We start from the raw sequence: 27,086 nt of genomic DNA, 5'->3' as shown, positions 1-27,086 counted from the left end.
ACAGGCAAGGACACCTTCCATTAGAACAGGTTGCTCTAAGCCCCTGTGTCCAACCTGGCCTTGACACTGCCAGGGATGGGGCAGCCACAGCTTCTCTGGGCACCCTGTGCCAGCACCTCAGCACCCTCACAGGGAAGAACTTCTGTCTCCCCTCTGGCAGGTTAAAGCCATTCCCCTTGTCCTACCACTACTTGCTCTTATAAGGAAGTCTTAAATTTTGTAAAATGGTCCTGTATACCTATAGAAAGGCTCTTATTCCCAGGGAACCACTGCAGAGCTTTAACCATCAAGAAAAACAGCCATAAAAATATCAAGACCTGACTATCAGCCCGTAACCTAGTACCTCATTAGGCACAGAGACCTCTTTGTAGCTAAGAGATAGTCCCCTAAGCATGTCTGAGTTTCTCTGCAGATGGCATATTTGTGGTGTACCAGGTCTCCCAACATACTTGCATTCATCCCCAATTCATCAGTGTGTTATTGTAGCTGGCAGGATGCAGCAGCATTGAACAGTCATCTACAGTATAAAAAATGAAAAGATAGCAAAATGTTTTTTTACAAAATCATTTAGAAAACAGGCCTAGGCACCTCTGAGGGCCTGAAGCCAGAGGTAGCCAGCCTGTGGGCTGAGGTGGGTGGCAGATCATCCAACTCCTGCACATCTGTGGCATACAAGGGACTCCACTGAAGTATATAACAGCTTCCTATCAAAGGTAGCTTTAAAAGGGACAAATCTTACAGAGGAATACGCTGAAATGGAATGATCAAAGACATCAGACAACATGCAAAAAGAAAAGGAGATGGATTTTACGGTTTCTTCCGTTCCCATAGCGCATGGATCATTATCGCCTTATCTGCCATCCCAGACTCCCCAGAGCTCCCGAGCTCACACGCCACTACCCCTGCTGCTTCACAGAGTTCTTCAAATGCCAGGAGATTCCTGGCTCACATTCCTTCAGGAGCTCAAGACAGCCCTGCATTTATTGATTCCCATTTAGCAATACCTTGATCTCATTGCTAGTCTCCCAGCATCACCTGTGCACTGCCAGGATCTGTGGGACTGGAGATTACCTCTGCAGGGGCTGAGGTTTTGATCCCACTTACATCTACACACCTGTGATGAGTTCAAGTGCCTGTTCTTGTCAAAGAAGGTCAAGATTCCGAGGCTCAACAGCATGCTTTCTGATTAGTAACGTTAGTAGAGATCCATATCAAATAAAATAAGTGATTTACTGATTTGGAATAACAAAAGCAAAGTTTGGCTCAAACGAACATAATGAGCAGCCAGTTTTGCAGTCCTCATTCACACAGTAAGGCCAGAAGACATGGACTGCATTTATAAAATATATTTTTGATTAATCTAATCAATATTCAATTTCTATGTTCAAAATCATAGCTCAAGGGAACGAATATGATTTTTTTTGCCATTAGCACTTGAAACAGCTGTAAACTTGCATTTCCAGAAGATTTCTTTCTGGAGGAGTTCATATTTATCTCAGATTAATACTTTAGACAGTACATTATATGGGAAATATCTTTTAACTAGCTTATCCCTTTCTCCCGAGCGTCAAACGGACACCCGCAAAATGGACAAGTTTGCAGAACCACTGCCAAAGCACCTTGCTTTACCAGTCTTGACTAATGTCAGACAAAAAGTCAGAGCCGCCAGAACTGCTCTTGGCAGTGCACAAGATGGAACCCGTCCAAAATCCAAGCAGCTGAAAAGTCTGCGCAATTGCTGCACACAGGACCTGATGCATTGCATATTGAATTGTGTCAATGATTACATATAATTGTATCATTACCTAGAGTGAAATTAATGGAAGTTAGCATTCAGGAAAATAAGAAAGAAATTAGCTTTGAAGTAGTCTAATGAAAGATTTAAGTTAAGGAAGAAATCAGTCACGTTTTTTTAATTACTGGTTATAGTGCCACCAGACACACACCATCCAAACCCTGGTTGTCACTGGGACATGAAGACATTTTCTCTCCTTCAAACCAGTGATATTCTACAAGAGTCAAGCATGAATAACTGCCTTCACCCTGATTCTCAAACATACAGGCAAATACAAATGAATTTGCAGGTGAATGAAAAACTATTGTCAGATCCATGAGAAAAGACAGCCTTTAGAGGATCTCTTACAGGAGGAATCCTATTCAAATGCTAGTCAGGCATCACACAGCAAACTGCATCACTGAGTATACAGCCCCACATGCCTTTCACAGATCAAAGCCATTCAGTAATTGGTCAACAGTTATTTGCAATGCATATTAAAAGAAAAATCTGTTACTCTTAAAGAAATATGAGATTTACAATTTACAACTTGACATCATTGTCACAGCACAGGTCCCAGGCATCCTTGCTGGAACGATGCAACTTACTTATGGTTCTTTGAAATACGTTTGAACAAGCCACAGCAAACAATTTTATTCCAGCTAAATCTGTACTACTGCACTATTTCTTATAGATAAGTTCAGGTTCAAGACATTCCTGTTCAAAAACCTGCTTAAATATAAACAGCTCTGCTAATTGCACATCAGTAGTATTTACAAAGATGAATTCGTTTATCTGAAAGCCAGTTACAACTTCCAAAGCCCTCAAGGCAATGACAGTTGAAAGCACAGGTAATAAGCTCCAAACCTAACTAGAGGAAAAAAACCAAAAACTTTATATATAATGAAGTTTAACTTCCAGTCATTTTCATGGGTTTCATGAAAAAGACCATCAGCGAGAGCTGCTGGGGTTAGGCAAGGGCAGCTCTCCACTCCATGCACAGTTGTGAGTGACATCTCCCCATACGATGGTTAATCACATTACTGCCCAAGCTGGCACTGAGGACTCTGACTCTCCTCCAACATCCCAAGCTGGCACTGAAGGCTCTGACTCTCCTCCAACTCCTTCGGGTAGGGCTGCTTGCCTTTGGCCTCCCTGCAGCAGAGAAGCTGGATCAGCAGTAGCACCGGAACTTCTGTTCTTGGCTTTTAACTATAATGCAATGGGAAGCAATGGGAACTCATCTGAAGGCCTTCCAAGGCACTTCACACCAAGCCAGTTGGAGCTTGCCCCAAGAGCTGCGCACAGACTTCAGAACAGGCCTGACTGATTTCTAGAAATAATAGGGCAGGGCAAGCTAGATGCACTACTGCTTAATTCAAGGACAACCTCCTAGGTGAACAGGAAGGTTTAAGCATCTCATATACTGCCAACAGTATTCAATTTCATAACCCATTACTGCAAAGAGCCAAAAAATGTAATCCTCAATTTTGATGCAAAACCTACAAAGCACTTCCTGAGCTTTTGACATCTTTCTGGCATTGCTTTTGTTTTGTTTGAATTGTCATACTTCTCAATTTTTGACTTCACAAAAAAAAACCCTGCATATCTGTCATCACCTGATTTTGATATGAATATCTAAGTCAGATTATGTCTAAAACTTGTACTAAGCCTGAAGAAGAATCAGACAAACTAACCTGAGTTTACAGCGTAATTGAGTTTGTGATATGCTTTGTCACTGTTACCAGAAGTAGGTAGATTCTTGTATTTGATATCAGTGCAAATATGTGTGAAGTCATACCCTTTTAAACTTCTACAATGAAAAAAGAACAACAATTTAATGTAAACAGGGCTTCTAAAAACTGAGCCGAAATTAGGTATATTCAGCTTGAAAACAATGTTGGTTTCCCTGGGCTAGTCATAATTTTAAAAAACAGCTTTAATAACCAAAACCTTAACAGACATGATATTGTATCAAAACATTGTTCATCCGTTGCAGAAGTTAAGAAGTACAGAAGTCAGATGAAATCTCACAGTGCTGGGATTTCTCTCAGAATTATGGGACAGATGGAAAATACCCGTATTAGCATTTTGATTTGGATCTCAATAGCACTTTACAGAGTCTCTGCTATCTCTGACCTATTGTGCGCGATCCACATGGTGGAGCAGTCTTCAAGCACGTAAGCTGGATCCCTTCCAGCTGAAGCTAAACCTGTGCTGGAAGCATCCCATAGGCGTTGGGCCCCTCGGATGAGGCTACAGCTACTTCAAGGAAAACCTCACAAATAGCATACCATGGACACCAGACCCTCTCCACGAGCTGCCTTGCTTTGGTGACGCTCAACCCACTAATGCAAACACAGGTTTTTCCATCCTCTTTGATTATCACAGTTTTCCAAGCTTGTATTTCCAGCATCATCTAGGAGGAGAGCAGGGTTAATACAGAACACAATCAGAATATTGTATAGATCTCAGTAAGTGCTTAATTTGGATCCAACTTGATTTCTGGAGAAATATTTGGCTGAATACTGACAGCACAGCTTATCAGGCAGCTTGTATAGATGGGTACAGGAGAAATTGAAGAAGTGGACTCAATAGGTTGTTAACTGTCTCTGAATCTAAAATATTATTAAATGTGGGAGTGAATCAAAATGCTATAAATAATCCCTATTATCCTCCAAAAGTAGGACTTCAATTGCTAGACCGCACCTTACCTCTTCTTTTATTCCCATAAATAATATTCTTTCAAGGGAAATCATAAAGCCCTGAGGTAAAACTAATATTTTAAAGTTTTATCTCTGGTAGGTTACAAAACTTCTCTGCTGACCCTATACTCTTGGGTCTATATTGTTTTTTTCAATTAAAAATTTATCAGGACTAGAGCAAGTAATAAAGCAACCAAAATCACTGTGGGAGACCCAGATATGAAAAAATAAGGTAGTTTCAGAGATTGAGATGGGCTAGAGCTAGCAAAAACAGTTGATGCACACAATATCTAAATACAGGCAACAAAGCTGGTCTACCACAGAAAGAATAAGAAACAAAGGAAAGGGAGGAGGAAGGAGAAGACAATCAACAGTGTTACAGTGAAAAGGTTAATTAAATCTCTTGCTGACTTCTGCTTTAGAAGTCACTTTTCCTACTGTAAATATATAAAGTGCCCTTTTCTGAGGCTCTGGTCTCAAAAATACTTGGTGCATACAAAAACGTCCGACCATAAATCACCACTTCACTTTCTGAAAGGTAAAGTGGAACAGCTGACCTACAAAGAAATCTTAGCAGCTAGACACATCCCATTTTGTCTGGCCCTGTAACTACTTTAAACAACAACAGAAATCATATAACATAGGATTATGGCTATCAGAAAGGATCTGTGCAGACCTGTGCACATAAATTTGCCCAAAATAGAGTAGCCAAGTTACTTCTCCAAAGCTTAAAAAACACAATTTTGTATACCAAAGAAACACTAAATTTGCACAGTATCATCTTCAAAGGTCAAGAGCAACATCACAGGAACAGTATTTTCTCTAGCCCCTCCTTTCAGCCAAGCCTCACCACCCTTAACATGCTTGTAAATGGTGGAAAACAAAGATTTAAGCTGTCCCAGAATGGTGTTCTAGGAAAACACGATGGCAGAGCAATTTAGGAATGGAAATCCATAGAAATTACATCAGAATCCACAGACGCACAAAAGTGGGTGGGTCATCCCATTTCAGTAAAAACAGGGCAATTTGAGAACAAGGAAAAAAAAAATCCCAACGTGAATCCAGCCTCCGATTTGTTTTGACAGTATCTTCAGTAACAGATCAATTTTTAACGCTATTCTTCATTTACGTATTTTGAAAATTACAGAGTCCTCTAGCTGCTAAAATAACTGTACATGGAAGAGCTGAAAGAGGTGCGGGGCGGGAGGAGGGAAAGAAAAAGGGGAAAATTACTGTACTTCTTTCCCTACCCTACATGCCAACATTCATAGATTCTCACATGCTTGAATAGGAGCCTCTCATGTGTAAAATCAAAACTGAGAGATGCGGCTTCTTTGCAGAGCTGATCTTTCCTTCTCCTCTTGCCAGACATATGCAAACACATGAAGCTATCCAAACACAGGATCACCAGCTACTTTGTTCTGCTTCAAAATGGATCATAACAGCTTCATCTTCTCAAGAGGCAGCCATCACACTTTTCCACCTATGGAGAAGGTGTGTAATCATCAAATGTTTAATCACTAATGTGGAGGATTGAGACAATCCCACGTTGCTGGTAATCTATATTTCTCCACATTTTAAACCTTGCCGCTTCTCCTGGTGTCAAGGAAAGCCACCTCTACCAACATGCTCTGAGGATGATGAAACGGTGGGCAAAAAAAGATAAAAATAAAGAATGCTCAGATGCTACAAGTCCCAGTGCCACCAGCTCCCCAACAAGTGCAGGCAGCGAGCGGGCTCAAGCATCATCCCCTCCATCTCATCAGCCAGGCACGCACAGATGAGAGGTGCATGCTCCCCACAGGGACAACCGAGTGACAGCCGTGAAATACGCTATTACACAATATCAGTGTCCAGCATCTGTTGCCTTCACATTATTTCCTGCCGCACCCCCCCTCCCCCCTGCCACCATGGGCTAAGAAGGAGCAAAAGCTTCCCAAGAGGCTCCAGATACAAAAATAATGCTTTAACAAATGTGCCGCATTTTTACCTGGCTTGTCTCCTCTTGATATATGTGGCTCAGATTCCCAAGGTGTAAAGACCTACAACATGGGATGAGGTGAAGGAAAAACAGTATTTTGGTTCAGCTTTGAAGCAGACTATAAATCTACAGATAACAAGGTAACCCCTTTCGACCTCGGGTCCTAAAAAGCACTCAGAAAGTTGAGTTTCTCTCATGCTGGTTATTGATTAATTATTACCTGCACACAGCGGGAAAAAGTGCCAAAGCACTGCCCAAAAACTTCTGTGCCTACACACCAGGGTCATGGGGCGACTCACGCACAGTCTGTTGGTCACGACTTCCATTGGCTGTACTATCTGCTCACACCTATGTTTGCACAGAAAATTGTCGTAGAACCAGAGCAAAAAGACAGCTCAGTCTTCAAAACAATTTTTCACACCCTTCTTTGGATGGGTCTATATCCTCTTAATGGAGGAGGGAAATAGGAGATTTTCCTGTAATATCATAAGAAAAACACTTACTATTACCTATAGAAATGGTTAAATCATGCTATTGGATTAATAGGGTAGAAAAGAAAATAAACTTACAGAAATAAATGCTGGCATGTCTACCTAAATGATGCTGCTGTAAGGACAAAGAGCATTCAGAAGAAGAAATGCCATCATATAGACCTTGTAATGTTTTGGGTTTTTTAAAAAGTAACAATACAATGAAGATCATAAATCATCCTTAGCATATTCCATGGTTCAAGAGAAACCAAAGATATTCTATTTTAGCATATATGTCCTATTGTAACTGGTCACAGATGTTAGTTCCTGTGACTTTAAAAAGTCATTTCCCTAAAGATTGTTATTCAGTGGCCTAGGATCAGAAGGATAAAATGAAAAAGGGTGGATTGTTTGTCTCATTAACCTTGTTTTACAAAAACTTATCAGAGAGCCCAAAATGTGCTATTTTTCATAAAAAGAAACAGAAATACCTCAATATTTATCTAAGTCCTCCCCAGCAGGGGTCACTTGAATTAATAGCAAATATGAAATAACACTAAAACATGGGCATTCATTCTTCAAAAAACTTCTCACTAACTTTTAATCTTCTATTTGCATAGATGCTCTTTAAACCACAGATTTTTTGTGTGAAAGTTGTTAAGAAAATTCCAAGTCAAACCTGAGTGATTCAGCTTTATGAGCAAAGTAATAAACACATCATTAACACAGAACAACTACAAATTCCAAATCAGCAGGTGCCCATCAGATACAGTGCATGAAATTCAATTTAACCTTGTCTCTTCTTGTCCCTATTTCTTTTTATCTATTTTCTTGATTGGGGTTTACTTATTTGTTTCAGGATCACAAAAAGCAGAAGAGTCTCAGCTGGTGTAAATTAGTCTTATACCTAAGACTTCAGAATTATGCAAATATTTACCATCTGTAGATCTGGACCTAATCTGCCAGAAAAAAATAAAGGCAAAACTGTCTCATTTTGTCTGCCATCTAAATATAAAGTTTAATATTTACAAAGATCAGAGAAAATTTACAGGGAATTAGTGTATTTTTAACACACTCTTTAGCTTTTAATATAATCTCTTAAACTGGTATTCTCATCCTTGCCTCTTTTTCCATCCACACAGCATACCCTCTTTCCATAAACCTCACTTTGTCAGACAGAATTTGAATAATTTATTTGCTGATCTTTCCAAAACACGACACACACACACACAAGCAAAAAAAAAGAAAAGTAGGAAAGTTTCTGCTTGAAAAAATTTTTTTGAGCTTTAAATTAAAGAGAGAAATAAGGTGTTTCTCTGTGTAAGTGCTCAAGAGCCAATGTTTCTCGTCCCTTTTCTAATGAAAAAGGCATGTTTCTCTAAGTTGTATTGTTGGACCTGAAGTGGTTCCCATTGTTTCCTCCCTAGCTCTATGGACGGCTCCTGACAGATGACCCACTCGAGGCTCCTTTCTTTGTCTTTCAACCTCCTTATCACCCTTAATTTCTACTGAAAAGGGGCAATCTGCTTGGCCTCTAGCCTCTTCCAGGCAGTAGCAGTTGGTGAGCCGGGGGTCTCCTCATACCCCTTGGCTTTTATGCAGAGCATGTCCGCATCCCAATTATCCCAGGAGAAGTTCTGCATAAATTAGTTGATATTGTTACTAAAGCTGTCAGGAATAAATTGTTCTTATTTGCCACAACTGTCAAATGGAGGGAGGGGGCTCTGAGATGAGCTTTGACACGCCAGCACTGCTCAAAGCAGAGATGCAAATGCTACCTCCTGCCAGGGTGTTGTCCTGACGACTCCTAGCCATGCTTGGTAGATAATGATAACACACACACATACCCGCAGCTGCCTTACAGACTGCAGATATCTAGCAGAATCACCCCCTGCAACAGGAATTTAAAAATTATAATAAAGAAATCTGGCATCAGGAGAGAGCTGTAACTAACCATTTCCATCCTCCATACTCTTCATATATCAATGTGGAGATTCAAGCCATATGCTCATGGCTTTCATGCAGGTTTTGCATTTTCCATGGGCGGGTGTAAGGTTCAGACTTGATGCTAGTTTTAAAAAGTAGAGACTTTAAAATAGAAACCAACCCCAGCTGACTAATTAACACATTTACTTAAAGATGTTGTACTTAATTTACTAAGAAGTTACACTTGATTAACAAACCCTAGCAGAAGTAGGTGTAAAGTAGATGCAAAATGGTAGCCAAAATACATCATTCAGTTTTGTGGGATGCATTTCGCAGGGAAATGGGAAAGAATTCAGATGATCACTTCTGACACTCATAGCTCAGATGAACTTGCTTACTCCTTGTGTAAACTGGAATAATATTCTGCTTAACCAAAAGTATTAGATATAAGAATGGAAGGGAAAAAAAATAATTTGCTTTATACTATAATCTAAAGAAAGCTTTCAAAGTATAAAAATATTGCACTTCTGGTTAGTTGAATACAGTTGTTTCCAATTGACACATGTAAACATAAAGAAAGTTTGACTCAAGAGTGTTGCATCTCGCTACCACTTAAAGGCTACATAGCCTGGCTGAAAAAAGAGATACTAGAGGAGGAAAATACTAGCAATCCACAGCCACAGAGTTTAACATGCAGAAAGAACATAAATAAAAATGTTAAAGGAAGAAAAGCGATTTGGTTCTCCCTAAGAAATCTGGAGCCAAAGCAATATTTAGTGTCCTTGAAATGCTTTTCTGATTTAGAAATAAAAGTCTTGCTTATTTGCCAAGAGTAAATCTTGCCTTCTCACCCCCACATTTCCGTTTCCTTTCCTACTAGAAAAGACAAAGTTTCAGAAGATAGATCAAGAAGTCCTTCCAAAGTGAAATTAGAAACTACTCACAAAAATGTGAATTAAACATGATTAAAATAATAATATCCTGAGGTTACTTTTCAACTTCTCACTCAATTGTACAGCTCATGGAAGGGACCTTAAATCTCAACCGGTTCTAACTCCCTGCCACAGTCAGGGACACCTTTCACTAGAGCAGGTTGCTCCAAGCCCCTGTGTCCAACCTGGCCTTGAACACTGCCAGGGATGGGGCAGCCACAGCTTCTCTGGGCACCCTGTGCCAGTGCCTCAGCACCCTCACAGGGAAGATCTCATCTCAATCTACTTCCTCTTCCCACTGATCCAGCCCCAACAGCCTAGCTCCCTCCCTTCAACCAGCACCATGGCTGCCTACCAAAGCCTCACCATGTTTTGACCATGTTTGGCCAAACCCCCACCGAGGGGACACTGCTGCCATCTCCCACCACCTCTGAAACACTCAGTTCCACTGTTTCTTCAGGCACAGCCTTTGTTTGAATCCCTCCTTTACTCAGCTATTGATCTTCATTAATTCTGTAGGACCTTATTGTTTCATAAACACCTGCTCCTCTGTTAAGTTTGGCTGAATTGAGGAACTTATTGAAAATTAACTGACAGGGAGAAGGGCATGCAGGTAGGCAAAAGAGTGAAATTAGGAAGAGGCAAAAGTAGTAAGAGTTAAGGCAAAGCAGTTTTATATAAGATATTTAGATTATTTTAAAATATCAGCCAAAGGTTTTTAGTATTTCTTTAGTATTTAGTCTGTGGGAAGTTTGATATGTTAGCTTGTCAATATTTTAAAATTCACCCAGATTTTGAAATCAAGTATTTCATGTAAACAACCTGCTGCACACCTTTGTCCAGCAGCCTGATCACATTTCCACCACATTAACAGGAACATTGCACCTTATTCCAAGGAACCTGTACCAAATTCTCTCTTTTACTAACAGAAATACAAAAAAATAAAAAAATACATTCTCCCCCCCCCAAAAACCCCAAACAACCAAACCAATGGTATCACAAGTTAGTCTAAATCTGCCCTTGCTGAGATAAAGAGTCAAATTTATTCATTTCAGTGCAGTAAGTGCTTGAAATGCTTCTGAAAAATCCATAAATTGATTTGAAAGTAGTATCTTCCAACACATTTTGAAGGGAAAGAAAAAGGTTGAAATTGGACTTCTTAGCTATACAGTTAATGTGATCTGTTCCTGTACAGGCAGGAAATGCAAACTCTAGACTCCTTTTCTTGCACTAATGTATTTGAAATTTTTTGACTATTTTTGTGGTAGGGTTCCAACACTGAACTTTTTACTAATTATCCTCTGTTTTCTGTGAACAGAATGAATGATTCTGTACTGGAAGATTTGAGCCCAGAGCATCTACTTATGGATATAAGGGAATAATGTCACTAGACATCTATTTTCTTTACGGTCATAATGCAGATCAAAAAAAATACATTGCCCAAGTGATAATACATTGTTGACTTATTAATTATTTAATATTGCTATAAGGCCTACAAATCTAAATGTTATCAGGGCATTTGACACTAAAATTCATGAGGAAATTAATTTGTCTTGTTAAATGGAAGATAAGCTTTGATCTCAATGAAATCATTCAAGATGTGTGATAGAGCCTCCGCTATCCTCTCCTTCTTAGACTTTGTGAGAACATTAATTACGACTCACATTTGCTGTGTATCTCAGACAAAAAATACATCAATTAACTACTTGAGCCCACCTCCACCAAACGACATCTTACAAAGATGTAAGGTTTTTTTTTTTAATGAATTCAGTAGTATTTCACTAATTGTTGTTTATTGAAAGTTTTCTTGTCATTAATGCATGTCATAGAATCCCAGACTGGTTTGGGTTGGAAGGGAGCTTAAAGCTAATCTAGCTCCAACCCCTGCCACAGGCAGGGACACCTTCCACTAGAGCAGGTTGCTCCAAGCCCCTGTGTCCAACCTGGCCTTGAACACTGCCAGGGATGGGGCAGCCACAGCTTCTCTGGGCACCCTGTGCCAGCGCCTCAGCACCCTCACAGGGAAGAACTTCTGCCTAAGAGCTTGTCTCAATCTCCCCTCTGGCAAGTTAAAGCCATTCCTCCTAAAAGCTCTTGTACAAAGTCCCTCTCCATGCCATATAACCAATACGTGTAATTTTCCAGAATGGCCTTGACAACAGCGAGCCTTTATCAGCCTCTCTGCATGAAGAAGTCCCTCACCCACAACAGTTCCATATGTTTCCTAGTCCCATGTATGCGAAGCTACCATAGCAATGCTTCGTTCATGTTTCTCTGTTTGCACACTCAGTATTTCTGAAGTAGGCCCTTACTCCCATGCATACTCAAGGAAGATGGAGTCTCTTTGCTTAACAGCCAGCTCTGAAGCACAGCCCTGGGGACAGGGCTGCCATTGGCAGCTCAGCTGCAGACCTGGCCTCGCCTGCCCTAGCACAGGTACCAGCCAAAGGTCTTCCGAGTCAGTGTTCCAATTCACTAGCTTTCAGGACTGAGAACTCTGAAGATATTTTGCACTCAGAGAAATGCTGCTGAGAAAGGGTGATATAATGGGAGAGTCCACCCCAAATGCAATCATGCTGAGGACAGGAAAAGGCTAATGATAAGCCTGTCTCAAGGACCAAATATCAGCCTGATGGACCTGCTAGAATCGCTCTACTAGACACCTTGACTGGAGAGTCTGCTATCAGCAGGGAACATCAAAATCACCTTGATGCCAAAATAAGACAAGTTACAGATGTAAGGGATGTTCTAGTTTCATGTCTCCACATCCACCTTTAAATACGAAACCCAACTTCCTCGGCTTCATAACCCAAAAGAACAAAGCAAAAGACTTGAAGATGGCACAGCACCAAAACTGTTTTCTATGGGGCTGGTGAATTCCCAGGAAGCCACTGCCCAGGAGCAATGCAGAAGGGTCCCACCACACCAAGGTCAGGGGCTTTTGGGAGCCCAGGTAAGAATGATATCCCCAAGAAACTCCTCAGTGTTTTAAGGGACAACGTGGAATAAGAAGTGCATCGGGCAGGGATAGGACCACCCCACTGGAAAGCGTTAACCAGAACCTCTTTGGCATTCCAGTGCAAGGGAGGTGGACAAAATAAGAATCCATACTTTGCAGTGTAAGGCCTGCAGAGCAGGAAAAAAAGGGGTTTAGCTACTATTCTTTCACTAGGCAAGGACACAAACCCTTCACAGTTGCCTCACCCCAGGGTCAACACTGGATTTATTTTATGAGACCAACACTAAGAAGGCTTTTTTCCTCTCTGTTTAAAAGGAAGAACAAATCCATTTTTTTTTCATGCTCCTCACAGCATCCTGGAGGCTTAGGGAGAAAACAAAGGTAGGATGACAGCAAGAGTACATTAAATACTGAAGAGAAGAAGAGAGGGCAATGAATATTGTGGCCAGCCATGGCTGCTTTCCAGGCAGCTTGGAGTCTTTCTGCAGTCAGCTGCAAGGGCGTAAGAGCAAGGAAGGAAGAGCAGCAGCTTCTCAGACTGCATGGGGAGAAAAGGTTGTCAGTTTCAGTTGATCCCATTCTTTTCCCAGGTGGAGAGGTGCAGGACGTAACTGAATTGCACCAGCAACTGAGTAACAGGGCTTGAATTACAGCCAAAACTCACTGCTTCGTTACACAACGAGTGCTAAAAAAGGGACCATTTATCCCTGCACAGAATGCAACCTGGAAACATGCATGGTGGAAAATGGGAGTGCTTTCTTCACTCCTCCTTCCTGAATCACCTGCAGTTATCATTATAGTGAAATATTTTGCCATTTGGCTTCATTTGACAACCCAAATTCACTGACTATGCACTCACCTCTGAGGCCCCCAACACAAGAAGGATGTGGAGCTGTTGGAGCGAGTCCAGAGGAGGCCATAGAGATGCTGCGGGGCCTGGAGCAGCTCTGCTCTGGAGCCACGCTGAGAGAGCTGGGCTGCTTCAGCCTGAAGAAGAGAAGGCTCCTGAAGGGGACACTTAGAGCAGCTCCAGTGCCTAAAGGGGCTCCAGGAAACCTGGAGAGGGGCTTTGGACAAGGGCCTGTAGGGACAGGCCAAGGGGAATGGCTTTAACCTGCCAGAGGGAAGACTGAGATGAGCTTTTAGGCAGAAGCTCTTCCCTGTGAGGGTGCTGAGGCGCTGGCACAGACTTTTCCCAGAGAAGCTGTGACTGCCCCATCCCTGGCAGTGTTCAAGGCCAGGTTGGATGGGGCTTGGGGCAACCTTTTCTAGTGGAAGGTGTCCCTGCCCATGGCAGGGGGTTGCAACTGCTTTATGGTCCCTTCCAACCAAAACCATTCTAAGATACCATGATTCTATGAAGTGTAACTCTGGACTATGCCAATACCTGGAGATCTGGAGAGAAGCTGAGAGAAGGGTGATGGTAATAAAGTAACCAGGTGCCCAGTGGCCCAGTCTAAATGCCAGGTTCACTTTAGATTTGCCCATCAGGTTTGTATAAAAGACTCCAAGAGGTCTCTGCTGGAGTCCTCTTGGGAAGGGTTTCATTGTGATTGCCAAAGTGGAGGATGAGGAAATGAACTCCATGGTTAGTGAGTAGTAGTGAACCTACTTGTAGTTCTAAACCCAGCAAATATAAGGTGGAGCAATGTAGTTGAGCCTAAAACGTAACAGGCTTTGGACAATGTATATAACCTTGTACTTGCTATAAACTAGGACATATGCAGGCAGCTTATGCTATGTCTGCTGACATACAGAAACTTCTTATGTTTAGGGATTTGACCAAGTTAGCCTAAGTAGAACAAAACTTAAACTTGAAATATGGAAGGTGTCTGCAAAATGAAAACTACCTTTTCTACAACTCCATAGATCAGGGAATGTAGAAGTAGGTTAATGGTGCAGGAGAATCAGTCATGGTAAGGAACTGACGGCTATTGAATCCAAGCTACCCATTAAAGAAAGGAGGTCGGGTCATAATATACAACACTTCTGCGGTCATACGAAAGCTGGTAAGAGGTTTTTATTAGATAACTACCTCATAAATCAGTCCAATAGAACAAAGGCCTCAAAACTGAAATCTTCCTGACACCTCTTCAGTGCCGTTCTTGGTGATATATGACATGGGCCATTAGTTTAAGTGCAGAAAGTGTTCTGCGATGGTGTCGGTGAAGTTGCACTGCATGCATCTTCATCATGCAAATGCGGGTTTGAAAAGCCCAATGCGTTCAGGATGCGAAGGTGCAGCTATAAATAAAGGAGGAACCAGCCACCGAGCAGCTGCTCTCTCAGCGCTGCTTGCTAATTAAAATCCTGACCTGCGGAGGTTGGCAGGTACACGGCAGCCGTGGCTCCGGCTGTGCTGAGTGATGGCATTACCTGGGAGCTCTGCCCATCCCCGGCAAGCAGGGAGAGTGGAGGAGGCAATGTTCTCATTTGTGAGTGCTGAGCAGCCTGCCCGGAAAGCCATTAATATCTGTACGGACGTGCATGTTGGCGAGGGAAGAGCGTCTATAGAGGGAGAAGCTGATGAATTGGGATGTTTCTTTGATGTTCTCTAAGCACGTGTATTGAACAAACACTGCTAAGTACGTATGGTGATACCATTCACCAAGATGGTTTTTGATCTGGGGGGAAAAATGTAATTTGTTGACATTATACCAATTATAAAATACTTGCCTCTGAAAACACAAATGTAATGATATTAAGTTTAATTACATATAATTAATTCTACAAAATATTTAAATTGTTGTGTTGAATTGTGCAGCATTGGTTGCTGTACATTTTGTTAATGTGTGGAGCAGATGTGCATGAAAGAGTCTGGAAGTCATCCAGAAGTTGGCAATTATTAACTGGGTAATCTGATATTGATTTATTCTAACACTGGTTAACGTGCCTACATAAATGTCGACATATGTATGGACAGTGGATACAGACTGTACAGGTAGAGGGGATAGAATTCCATGTAATGATTTTAATTGTTAGATCATAATTAACATCGGCTTGAGTCCATATTCCCAAGAGCCAACCCCCCTTTCCTGTTTGCCAATGCTTGGCATTATTTTTGGATCCCTGTCTAATGAGATGTTTTATATCACAGGCTTATATGATTATATCAGCAAAATGATACCCAGTGACAAAGAATTAACCCTATTCAAAGCTGCTGAGAATTTACGTGACTTCTGTGTTATTTAATTGGACACTTAGATTGAGTCAGAAGGAGCTGAACCTCATGTCCTTCTGTGAACTTAACCAAAGGTCTGTATAAATTAAATATGCCATCATCACAGAATCCTGGGCTAGTCTGGGTTGGAAGGGACCATAAAGCTCACCCAGCTCCAGTGTCCTGCCACAGGCAGGGACACCTTCCACTAGAGCAGGTTGCTCCAAGCCCCTGTGCCCAACCTGGCCTTGAACACTGCCAGGGATGGGGCAGCCACAGCTTCTCTGGGCACCCTGTGCCAGCGCCTCAGCACCCTCACAGGGAAGAGCTTCTGCCTAAGAGCTCATCTCAGTCTCCCCTCTGGCAGGTTAAAGCCATTCCCCTTGGCCTGTCCCTACAGGCCCTTGTCCAAAGCCCCTCTCCAGGTTTCTTGTAGCCGCTTTGGCTACAAGCCGCTTCGGCAGCACTGGGAGCTGCCCTAAGGTCCCCCCAGAGCCTTCTCTTCTGCAGGCTGAACCAGCTCAGCTTGTTCACCTTGTCTCACTCTGCCAAGTGAGGCTGAAGATCCTGCTCCATTCTTTATAGGAATGATTTCACTCTTACAACACATCTAGAAAACTGAGTTTATCTAATTTTAGTTAGGGAGATAAAAGCCAACTTTATAACAAAAAACATTTAGCTGGTTTTGTTTGTTTTTTAAATAAGCATGGTATTCCATGCCCCAGTATATTCTGCATTAGTTTGGAAATGGCCAGAATAGAATTCTGCTGGGTGCTTCTGTGAGAAGTTCCACAGCTTTAGCAAATGTTATTATATGTTTTTCCATAAGTGATCCCTGCAAAAACAACTCCTTTCTATAGTCCTCACTTACCATTTTGGGGATTGCATAGTGTTGAATTCCTTTAGAAAAGCTGCATCTCAGCATGGGAATGCAATTATCTCACTGAAACAGAGTTTTATGCCCAATAAAGTACTCTGATTTCAATGGTGAAGCTGCAGCATGAAACTGAATGTGGGGCCTGGTCCATCTACTGAAACAGCAAGATGTTTTGCAGTTCATCCGGTATTGCCATGATCTAATACATCTAATACACCTCTCAAACCTCTTGGCTACACAGTGCTAGCATTACTAACTTAACTCCATTACAAAGAGACCCTAAAATCACAGTGGGAGTAAATAAAAGATTAATAGTTTCCTCAACCAAAAAAGTGACCTTCCTTAAATGAGAGTCACAGTTAATCAGTATAACAGATATGTAAGAATCTAATCCCAGCTATAGTGATAAGTCAAAGTAAGTGAATAGCTTTAGTCCAGATGTAAGTTTATGATCTGCATCTATTTCACCTTACTTTATGGTAACCAAACCGCCATATTGATTACTAACCCTTCCAAACGAACAGCTTTTAGTAGAGCTTCATGCAATATGAAAAAAAACCCAAAGAATTCACATCTACAGTGAGGCCTTCAGTCTACATGCTACTTTAAATTAAATAGAGCCATATACACTGTTCATGACAGCAGCAGCAGCACCAAAACCCAAGAGATCTTTCAGAATTCTGACATTACATGTTACAAATATGATTTGATTGTGGTCTCATGCATGTATTTCATAAGAACTACTCTTGGGTTTACACCACGTTAAATCAGGCCTTAGTCAGAAAAAGACCTGAATCAGGCCTTTCAATAGATTCCTATACAAGTTCATTACAGAGAGCATGTGAAAATTAAATTTAAATTTCATGTGAAAATTAAATCTAAAAAAATAAAGTCAGAACAAAACAGAGAAGCATAATTCAGACAGTGAAGAGTTTAAGAAACTGTAATACAAAATTCTGCACCCCACAATCATAGAATCATAGAATCATAGAATCCTAGAATAGTTAGGGTTGGAAAGGACCTTAAGATCATCTAGTTCCAACCCCCTTGCCATGGGCAAGGATACCTCGCACTAAACCATGTCGCCCAAGGCTGATGGTTATTCAATGGAAAGCTTTGAATAACCTTAATTACATACAGTGCACCTACACTAGTAACACATAGGCCCCAGCTGATAGAACCAGAATATGTTTCTATAATCAACAGAAAATAGTCTTAGTAAGAACTGTAACCTTCAAATTCCTGAAATATTTATGAAGCAAGCAACTAAGCAAAAATAATGGCTTAATACTAATATGATTGGTTTCTCCTAACAAGAGCCTGAGCAAATAACATCCTTTCCTGGGAAATCAAACTTAAATCAAATCTTTCTCTGTACAAGTTTCAGAAACTGAAAGAAGAATTAAGGTTATTTAAAGAATCTTGGATAGAACCCTTCCAAAATGGCAAGGGTCACTGAAGAGGAAGCTCTGTTGCCAGGAGACTGTAATGGTAATAAATGAATATGAAAGCTGTTGTTTATTTTCTCTTTTAAAAATTCAGACATGTACAAGGAATGTACTTATCTAACAAGGGCTGAAGTTACTAGCATCATATCAGGTTTAAATTTGTAGCAGAAGTAGAAGTCTGCAGCTATAATAATAAGGGTCTGAATATTCATGCACTAAATGTCTCGTCCTACATCCATTCAACATCCATTCAACAAAATAGAGGTAAATTGGAACTGCCAAATGAGGGGTTTAATTTTTGAGCTCAATCAGCTGATGCCCAGTTCCTAAGTCCCCGAGGTCTAAGGTTCAACCAGCAGCAACACTCACTCCAGCAGCTGCTTCCACTCCGGTCTCCTTTTGCATTAAAACAGCTTTTCAGATTATGCTTCTGCACATTCATACAATCCCAGGCTGATTTGGGTTGGAAGGGACGTTAAAGCTCATACAGCTCCAACCTCTGCCACGGGCAGGGACACCTTCCACTAGAGCAGGTTGCTCCAAGCCCCATTCAACCTGGCCTTCAACACTGCCAGGGATGGGGCAGCCACAGTTTCTCTGGCCAGTGCCTCAGCACCCTCACAGGGAAGAACTTCTGCCTAAGAACTCTTCTCAATCTCTCCTCTTCAAGTCTATTTCTTTTATAAGTACAAGACACTTCTAGCAGAGACACTTTTTCACCATATGCTCTCATACTGTACTCACATAAACTATTTAAATGAGGGGCTGTGGAGTAGAAGAGATCTATGATTTTTCTGCTGCACACCTTAACGATTCAGAATAAGTTATTCCTACATTTTATTAGCAGTAAAGGCGTGTAAAGCCTTCTGTTTTACAGAAGAAAAATAAGAGGTCTTATTGCTTCATCACCTACAACTCTGCTGAACGAGCCTTAATTTATAGTGCTGAACGCATCAGCCTTAAAAACTCAAGGTAATTGTCTGAAAGGGAAAGGAGGTACATGGGTTAATGGAAAAAGGCCCAGGTTCAACTGCTCAGCATGGTGCATTCACCCTTTATGAGTGCTTCAATTCCACTACACAGCACAGAAAATTTATTCCTGCAGGCATGCATGGAGAATTTAAGGCTGGCAGATTTGTATTTATGGCATGCTGCAAAATAAACAACATAAGCAGTTTCATTGCACAGGTGGTCAGGGTGTTTTACCTGAGAAAATACTTCAAGAAAACTGAAATCTCCATCTGATTTCTTTAAATCAGAATGGAAAATAAAAGTTGAAACTTCATATGAAGTGAGACATCTGAAAGTTTTAAATGTGGTGGTACAGCATTTCAAGTTCAATTTTCTGTAAATAATAATTTCAGATTCCTGTTTACAATTCAAGGATTTCACACTGAATATCAATTGACTAAAATATAGTATGCTAGTTTTAGAATGAAATTTTTGTCCTTTGGATTTTTTCTTTTGTTTTGAAAAATACAGAATTATTTGAAACAAGATTGCCTTTGTATAATGGAGAACCAGTTCTGTGGAATAACGTATAAGTAGATAAGCCAGGCATGAAAATACACCTAATGGCTAAGCACAGCTAGCTGAGAACAGCTATATGTGATATTACAACCACTCAGACATTGCAAGAGGAATACAACACAGATGTTCAGCAGGAGAAGTTGCATGAAATTCAAGTCCAAGTTTACAACAAGACGTTTGAAATTAAAATCTATAAATTGTGTCACTCCTATATGTCATCGTCAGACTGAGATGAGCTCTTAGGCAGAAGCTCTTCCCTGTGAGGGTGCTGAGGCGCTGGCACAGGGTGCCCAGAGAAGCTGTGGCTGCCCCATCCCTGGCAGTGTTCAAGGCCAGGTTGGGCACAGGGGCTTGGAGCAACCTGCTCTAGTGGAAGGTGTCCCTGCCCATGGCAGGGGTTGGAACTGTATGAGCTTTAACGTCCCTTCCAACCGAAACCAGTCAGAGATTCTGTGATTCTTGTTTCACCTATTATATTCCCAGTGCATCTGTAAATCTCAGGAAAACCCCCACAGCTCTATATATTGAAGTACACAATATTTTCCATTAACAAGTGGATATATAACAACTGTTATGCTACTTGGACCCTAAGGTTTCATCTCCTCATCTGTTTAACTATCGAATGAAGATCATTCATTAACGATTTATTAATTCCAAGAACTCATCTTGAACCAAATATATTCTACAAGGAAGGCACGAAGACAGGCGTTAAGAGAGCACGGTGATTGTTCCCAAGGCTGGCCAACCCCAACATGTCCATCTTGCTTATCATTTGAATTTCTATAATTTTAACTTCCAGCTGTTGGTTCCCAACATTCTCTTCCTCAGCGTTAGGTTTAGGAACTCACTAGTTTCTGGCAGTTTCTCCTTTTTGTCATCATTTCGCCTCTTAAGTCACCAAGAGCTGGAAAAAGTCCATTGCAGACCTTTTTGCCAATGCACAAGTCAGGCTTGTAGCTCTCTATTATGTTGACCATGGTAAAAACAATAGACTTACGATAACCCACTATTAAGTACACAATACTAATAAAGACATCATTGTTAACACTGGATAGAAGGAGGTGGGTTTTTTTAAAGGATGCTAAATCTGAATATGCCTGAGCTAGGCATTTGAAAAAGGCTTCCCAAACTGATCCAACCTCCTTTGTCCAGAAATGCAGGCGGGTTTGGCAACACGCTCTTGTATCTCCCAAAGCAATTCTCCTGCCACTCACTCCCCCTGCAATACTGGCAGACATTTCGCTTTGTCTCCAGCTTGGGCACAGCACAATGCTCTGATGCTGAATGAGTGAATCTCAATTGACCCAATGCTACATCACCTGCAGCATCAGGCCAGTGTCTGATCGATTATTAGAAGATGACTGCTCTCTGAGATTCAGAAGTGATACCCTGCTGTGCTCAAAGAGGTATGTCTAGTGGAAGGTGTCCCTGCCCATGACAGGGGGTTGGAACTAGATGATCTTAAGGTCCGTTCCAACCCAAACCATTCTATGACTCTATGTACATCTTTCCCTCCTTCCCTCAAAGTTGCCAGTGGAAAAAGGGACAGCTTACCTCAGGAACTAGTAACAGAGACCTTCCAATAAGCATCACAGATAGTAAATAATGCTCAAATAACTAAAACTAAGACACTCATCAGACATCCCTTCTCAACATCCTCAGGCAGTGTTCAGATGGGAGTACTCAAATGTTATATTCTCTGGTACTCCCATCTTCCTTCTTTGCACCAAGCCACATTACAGATGCTGTGGAAGACTTTCAAAAGGCTGTCATAGCTGAACAATTCTTTGAGCCTTTGTGACAAATCCTACCTTCCCATCAAGACTGAACAGCCAGGAGCATGATCGCACACAGAACAATGACTGAAAATCCTATTAAGCCTCAGGTTATGCCTAATATTATAAAGAGGCAGGGAGAGGGCATGAAGAAAAGGCTTCCTGGGGTTTTTGTTTTGTGCAAGATGAACTTAACCTGCCTCCTTGGAAGAGAAATATTTTAGCTATTACCTTTAATAAAATCCCTCACCATAATTCTTCCCCCAATTACAGGAAGGCTGAATGCATGTAAGAGGCAGAAGAAACACAAAGCTTGAGCCAGTCAGTAACAGGCAACTGGTTTCAGAAGGAGAGAGCATTTAACATATCCCTGAGTATGTGTCCATCATCTTTGAGTAGCATGAGCTAAAAGGAAGCAAAGTGTGTAGGAACACACACACTTCCCATGAAAACAATGAGAGGTTTGGGTTTTCAGGGGTTTTTTTGGGTTTTCTTTTCGGGTTTTTTTTTTTCAGTGAAAGATCTGTCAGTTGCAAATGCAGAATAAAATACCCAGAACTGCATATGCAGAACTTTATATCACAGCTTGATTGGTTTCAGTGCAGGTCCCTCAGGAATCGCCTGACATGCAGACTGAAGAATGTGCTCAACAAAAGTGTCTCAAACTGTACATGGGGTTTTCTTTATCACTTGCTTTTAGTTTCATCCCTGTTCCTTCCCTCACACCCTCATTTTCTTTCATTCTGCAGCAATTACCCCAAAATACAGAATGAAATAAGATGGTGCCAACTCTGAAACATCAGTGGGACAAAACTCTATACATAATTTATGTTGTGTGATGTTCCAGAAAACCTTATGAAGAGACTTGCCTTTTGATATTAAATGGATCTGATTAGTTCACTATTTTATCAAACTCTAGTCAGCAATAATCAACTAATAAAAGTTTAATGACATATGGCCCTGAAGTTACAACAATGTGATTTTATTCATAGTTACATTAATAAAGATAACACATAAGGGATTCTTTCCAACACACCCTTAGGAAGAATTAACCACAGTGTTAACCCAAGAGTAGCACAGTGCACAGCCTCTGTAAAAAGTTAATAGCAAATAGTAAAAAACAAGATACAAAAGCAACATAATATTTATATTGCGCATTTTCACTTTAAGCTAATTTATTGATTTAAAAGATGAAGAAGAAATAAGGAGTTTAAAGCTAAATTAACTCTGGAAACTCTCCCTTTGTAAGATTTCACTAAGGTCCTTGGTGGTTTTGCTTGTTGGTTTTGTCTGGGGTTTGCAGGGGGTGGTGATGTTTTGTTTTTTTAAATGAGGTTTGTTTCATATTTCCCCCAAGTTCTTAAAGTCTGGTACTATGTTTAGAGGTAATATTAAAAGAGCTTACCTAGCAAGATCTCTAAAGAGAACACCTTTATTTAAAATAATGTAAGCACAAAAATAAACATACGGAAATCCCCTGCTCCATATCCCAGAAGGAGTTTGAAAATATCTCCCTTGGCTAATACTAAAATTCCATGGTTATCAATAGACATGGCCATTTAACCACTCGAGTGCCTTTTTATGTATAACAGAAACCCTGGGAATTGACATTTATTCAGCCTAAGAACACACAATTTGGATTTTCCTACTCTGACTGCTTCAGAGATCACAGCAGGGAGCCCTTTAAGGCAGGTTGCCACTGGCATTTGCCAAACTGTACTTACTGAAGGATTTGGCATTTTGATAGACAATTTAGTTGCCTGGTTATTTGCATAATACCACATACATCCTAGTTTCCATGTTGCAACTTAAGAGGTTGCTAACCCTTCTGGAGTCTTAAGAAGCACCACAAGAACTGAACAAAGCATGGAGACAGCACTGAAATAAAATAACCTTCTGCACAGAAGCGGAGCAGTACTCTGTAGGCATCCTTTGAACTATTTCTAGCTTCAGCTTCACGATTAAGACCAAAGCAGTCTAAATTTGTCAAGACACCAATACTGACTGGATACATTGATTTTTCTCCTTGTTTGAGTGATTTTTTCCATGGCTTTGAACAAAGAAAACGTGAAAACCCCTTACTGCTTAGAGGCTGGCAGATTTTTATGCATGTTTCTTGACTAGCAGAAAACAGTGATTTGAGAGATTTGAACAGATCTCGTGCCTATTGCTCTCAACTGCAGATGCTAAAGGACACACATTCTTCTCCTCTTTGTGAAGAGCTCTAGACAAATCTATGGGCCTGGGCTGAACCAGAAGTACTGCTACTGTTTCATAATGCTTTAAACTTCAAAGGAACAGAATATCTAGATGATTAAAATGCTTTGTAGGTCTAAGAGAAAATATCCATCCACCTACTACACAATTACACAATAACATGATTAATAAAAATCTACTGAACCTTTTATAAGCAAGTTTTCTGGTAACTATTATATAGAACAGTAGAAGTTTATTTTGCTCTAAGTTTTAATGTACAGCAAGAACCTAGTAAATTTTAAAATACGTGTTTCCCTGAGGTATAATCTACCCATGCATGAAAACCTACATGCCATGCAAGTCTAAAATGTGACTTCAATTTCCTACAGATACCATGGGAAACTGCCATTATTCAAGGTATAAAAAACTAACTTCACTGGGAGATACCTTATTGTAACTTAATTCAATTAAAAAAAAAAGGAAAACTTTACATGACATGGAGTCTAAAGTATATCCAGAGTTTTGGATCAGCAAATGATGAACCAAACACTTTATCTCCTTGGTTTAACAGAGCCCATTGGAGTCTGCCTTGCCTAACCAAGGCTAAGACCGTGTTGTTTATGGAAATAGACTGTTATCAGCATTAGGAAGGAAGGTAAGTAATATCCCCAGATCTAATTCATGGTCCAGGCATCAAAAAAAGAAATTTGAGTTCTGGAGATAATCAAAGTTTCAATTTTATAGGTTTGCAATTGTACCCCTCAACAGAGGGCTCTTGCAGCTCTATTTAGTTTCATATTGCCATAAATTACACAAAAACACACGTGGGAGTTCCAGGGATTGCATTGTCACTCTCATCACTGCACAAGAGAAGACATTGGATTTCAAGATCTAGTCACTACTATTTGTACTTGAATCCAGTGATACTGAGGAGGGTGAAAGCCATGTTATTTAACCCCTGTGTCATCCAATTAACACTTTAATGGGCGTCCCAGTCAAAAAAATCAGCAATAGCACAAAGAATTTTAAAACCTTCTAGTAGTCACTGTTCAGCTTTGCCTCAAAAAATGCAAAGGCAGAATTAAGAAATATGTAGACTGTCCTATTCTAGGAATATAAAACTTAAACTGTTCTGAACAGATGGCCCTGAGTTCTCCAGTAAATATCTAAACAATGTTTTATTTTATTGTTTAATTTCCCATTGGTTAGTACAATCACTACTCACATTTGCAAAGTAAAAAGGCAGAAGAGATGAGAAAAAGGATACCATGTTCATCATTTCTTATTATGAAGATATTAGAAGAAGTCTCTGAAGTCCCCTGCACTGCTGAACAGCTTCAGTGAATTCAAGACACAGAAATAGCACAAGACAGCTAGAAAGAAGCTATCCAAAGAAAATATTCAAGGTAATAGGAAATTATTATCATTGTCAGGAAAGCCTCTGTACAATAGCATCTGGAATCTGTGAAACAGAGCTAAGCAAAACTTGTAAGAAAAATCATGAAGACTTATATTCAAATTCTCATAGTCGAGCTCAACACAATGCAGCATCTAAGTTCTTCTATGAAAGACAGATAATATGGCAGGATGAAAAAAACCCTGGATTAAAACAAGCAGACAAGTCCTCTGAGTCTGCATGATGTAGTGGATTGATCACTAGGCTGTAATAACCTTGCAACTTTGCCACTGACCACCCTTAATTTTCCTCACATACATGCTAGTTTACAAACTTTATTTGTTCAGCCTTGCAACACCACCAACAAGCAGGTAAATATTAGTGCCCCCAGGGAGAATAATGGGGAAGTTAAGGCTTAGAGAAATGCCTTTCCTTCAAAAAAAAAAAAAAAGGCACGCAACAAATCAATACTGTAACAAGGCTTTTTTGACTCCAGGCACCATCCTTCACTCAACTAAACAGCAGTACCTTGTGCATCTAGAATTCACTGCATTGGATCATTTAACCTTTCTGCGTCCTATTTTCCCCCCTTTTAGGAGGAGCATATTAACAGTCAATTTCCTCCACAGAAATGCCGATGCTGGGCTGTTCACAGCCACCTCTGTCAAGACACCATGAAAGTGTTTCCTATCAGAAACAGATAGGCCCCACAGAGTACAAGAGTTCTATATATCCAGGATCCTCCATCACCTTCTGCCAAGGAAGAACTACCACAAGGATTCCTCCAGCTTAAGAAAAGCCTGGAAACTTGCTTCCAGTCTTTTCAGACAGCAGTGAGTAACACTAGAGAATAGGCGAGTGAGCATGATACTGCATGAGCTTTGACAGACACTTCACTGTGATGGTTCTACTTCATCCTGACAAGAGGCAACAGAATTGTTTTCTCACCACACAGACATCCTTGAAAAAATCCACTCTGTAAAGAAGTGATTTAGCAACGTGTTACTTGCTCTTGCTGAATGAGGAACGAAGCATTTCAGAACAGAGCATTTCAACTTTCTGTAGCAAGGTAGGAGCTGATGCCACTGCCTCTGAACAGGGTAGCATGCATACATACCTGTGTGTGCATGTGTCTCCTCTTCCCCTTGGATCTGGCTCACAAGGGCTGGAAATCTGGTACAGCCCAAGCCACAAAGCCAAGGAAGACTCTCTGATGGGGCTTTACTGGTTATGTGGCTTTTGAGATTAGACAGGAGGACTTCAAACCCCGCATCTTCCAATAGCTTAAGGATGTTTCATTAACAGCAGAGTTAATCAAGCAAAGCCATTTATATTGAATATCATGGACTAGCAGTCACAGCATGGGGCTACAAAGTGCTTTCAAAAGAGCCTCTCATTAATTAACACACATGCATCTCAAACACTATGGTCTTCCACATTGCTTCTCAAGTTACATGTCCTTTTAAACATAAATTATGGGTTAGGACCATGTAATTTACACAAGGAGTGATGACTAAAGTCAATGCAGAAAAACCCTTTCACTGGGGGAGAAGAATTACATCACCAGCTCTCCAGTACAACAAGGCTATGTTGCAGATAATGAAGTTCTGAAAAATTACAGTGATGTAACTGGAAGAACAACATCAGTGCCTATCTAGATATGAAATTTGAACCTAACACTCCAAGCACTTGCAGATAGAATGCTGCAAGAGAAAGCAGAGCTGTCCTCAGGTTCAGAGCTCTGCCACTGAGCTGGATATCTAATACAGCTACTCATAAGCTTTTGACATTTGAACCCTTACACAGTCTATCATTTTCCCCACCACGTGTATGAAACATGTTACGTTCATGTTTGTGTTTCTCTCCCCACGCATACACTGATAGTTTTATTACTAGATTTACTAATATATTTGCCAATGTATTTGCAAAGTTCCAGACAGGTATTTCATAGGCCAAT

General features: G+C 40.7%; 1 protein-coding gene across 1 annotated transcript in view; it reads right to left on the bottom strand.

Annotated features, from left to right (window-relative positions):
* The window catches only part of DCC (DCC netrin 1 receptor), a 594,156-nt gene that overhangs the window by 403,377 nt on the left and 163,693 nt on the right, over nt 1-27,086 (bottom strand). The gene's annotated exons all lie outside the window — the stretch shown is intronic.

The sequence above is a fragment of the Strigops habroptila genome, chromosome Z, assembly GCF_004027225.2.
Source record: "Strigops habroptila isolate Jane chromosome Z, bStrHab1.2.pri, whole genome shotgun sequence".
In the NCBI taxonomy this organism is placed as follows: domain Eukaryota; kingdom Metazoa; phylum Chordata; class Aves; order Psittaciformes; family Psittacidae; genus Strigops; species Strigops habroptila.
Note: the sequence above shows the minus strand (reverse complement) of the source record. Positions and strands in the feature narration are given on the sequence as shown.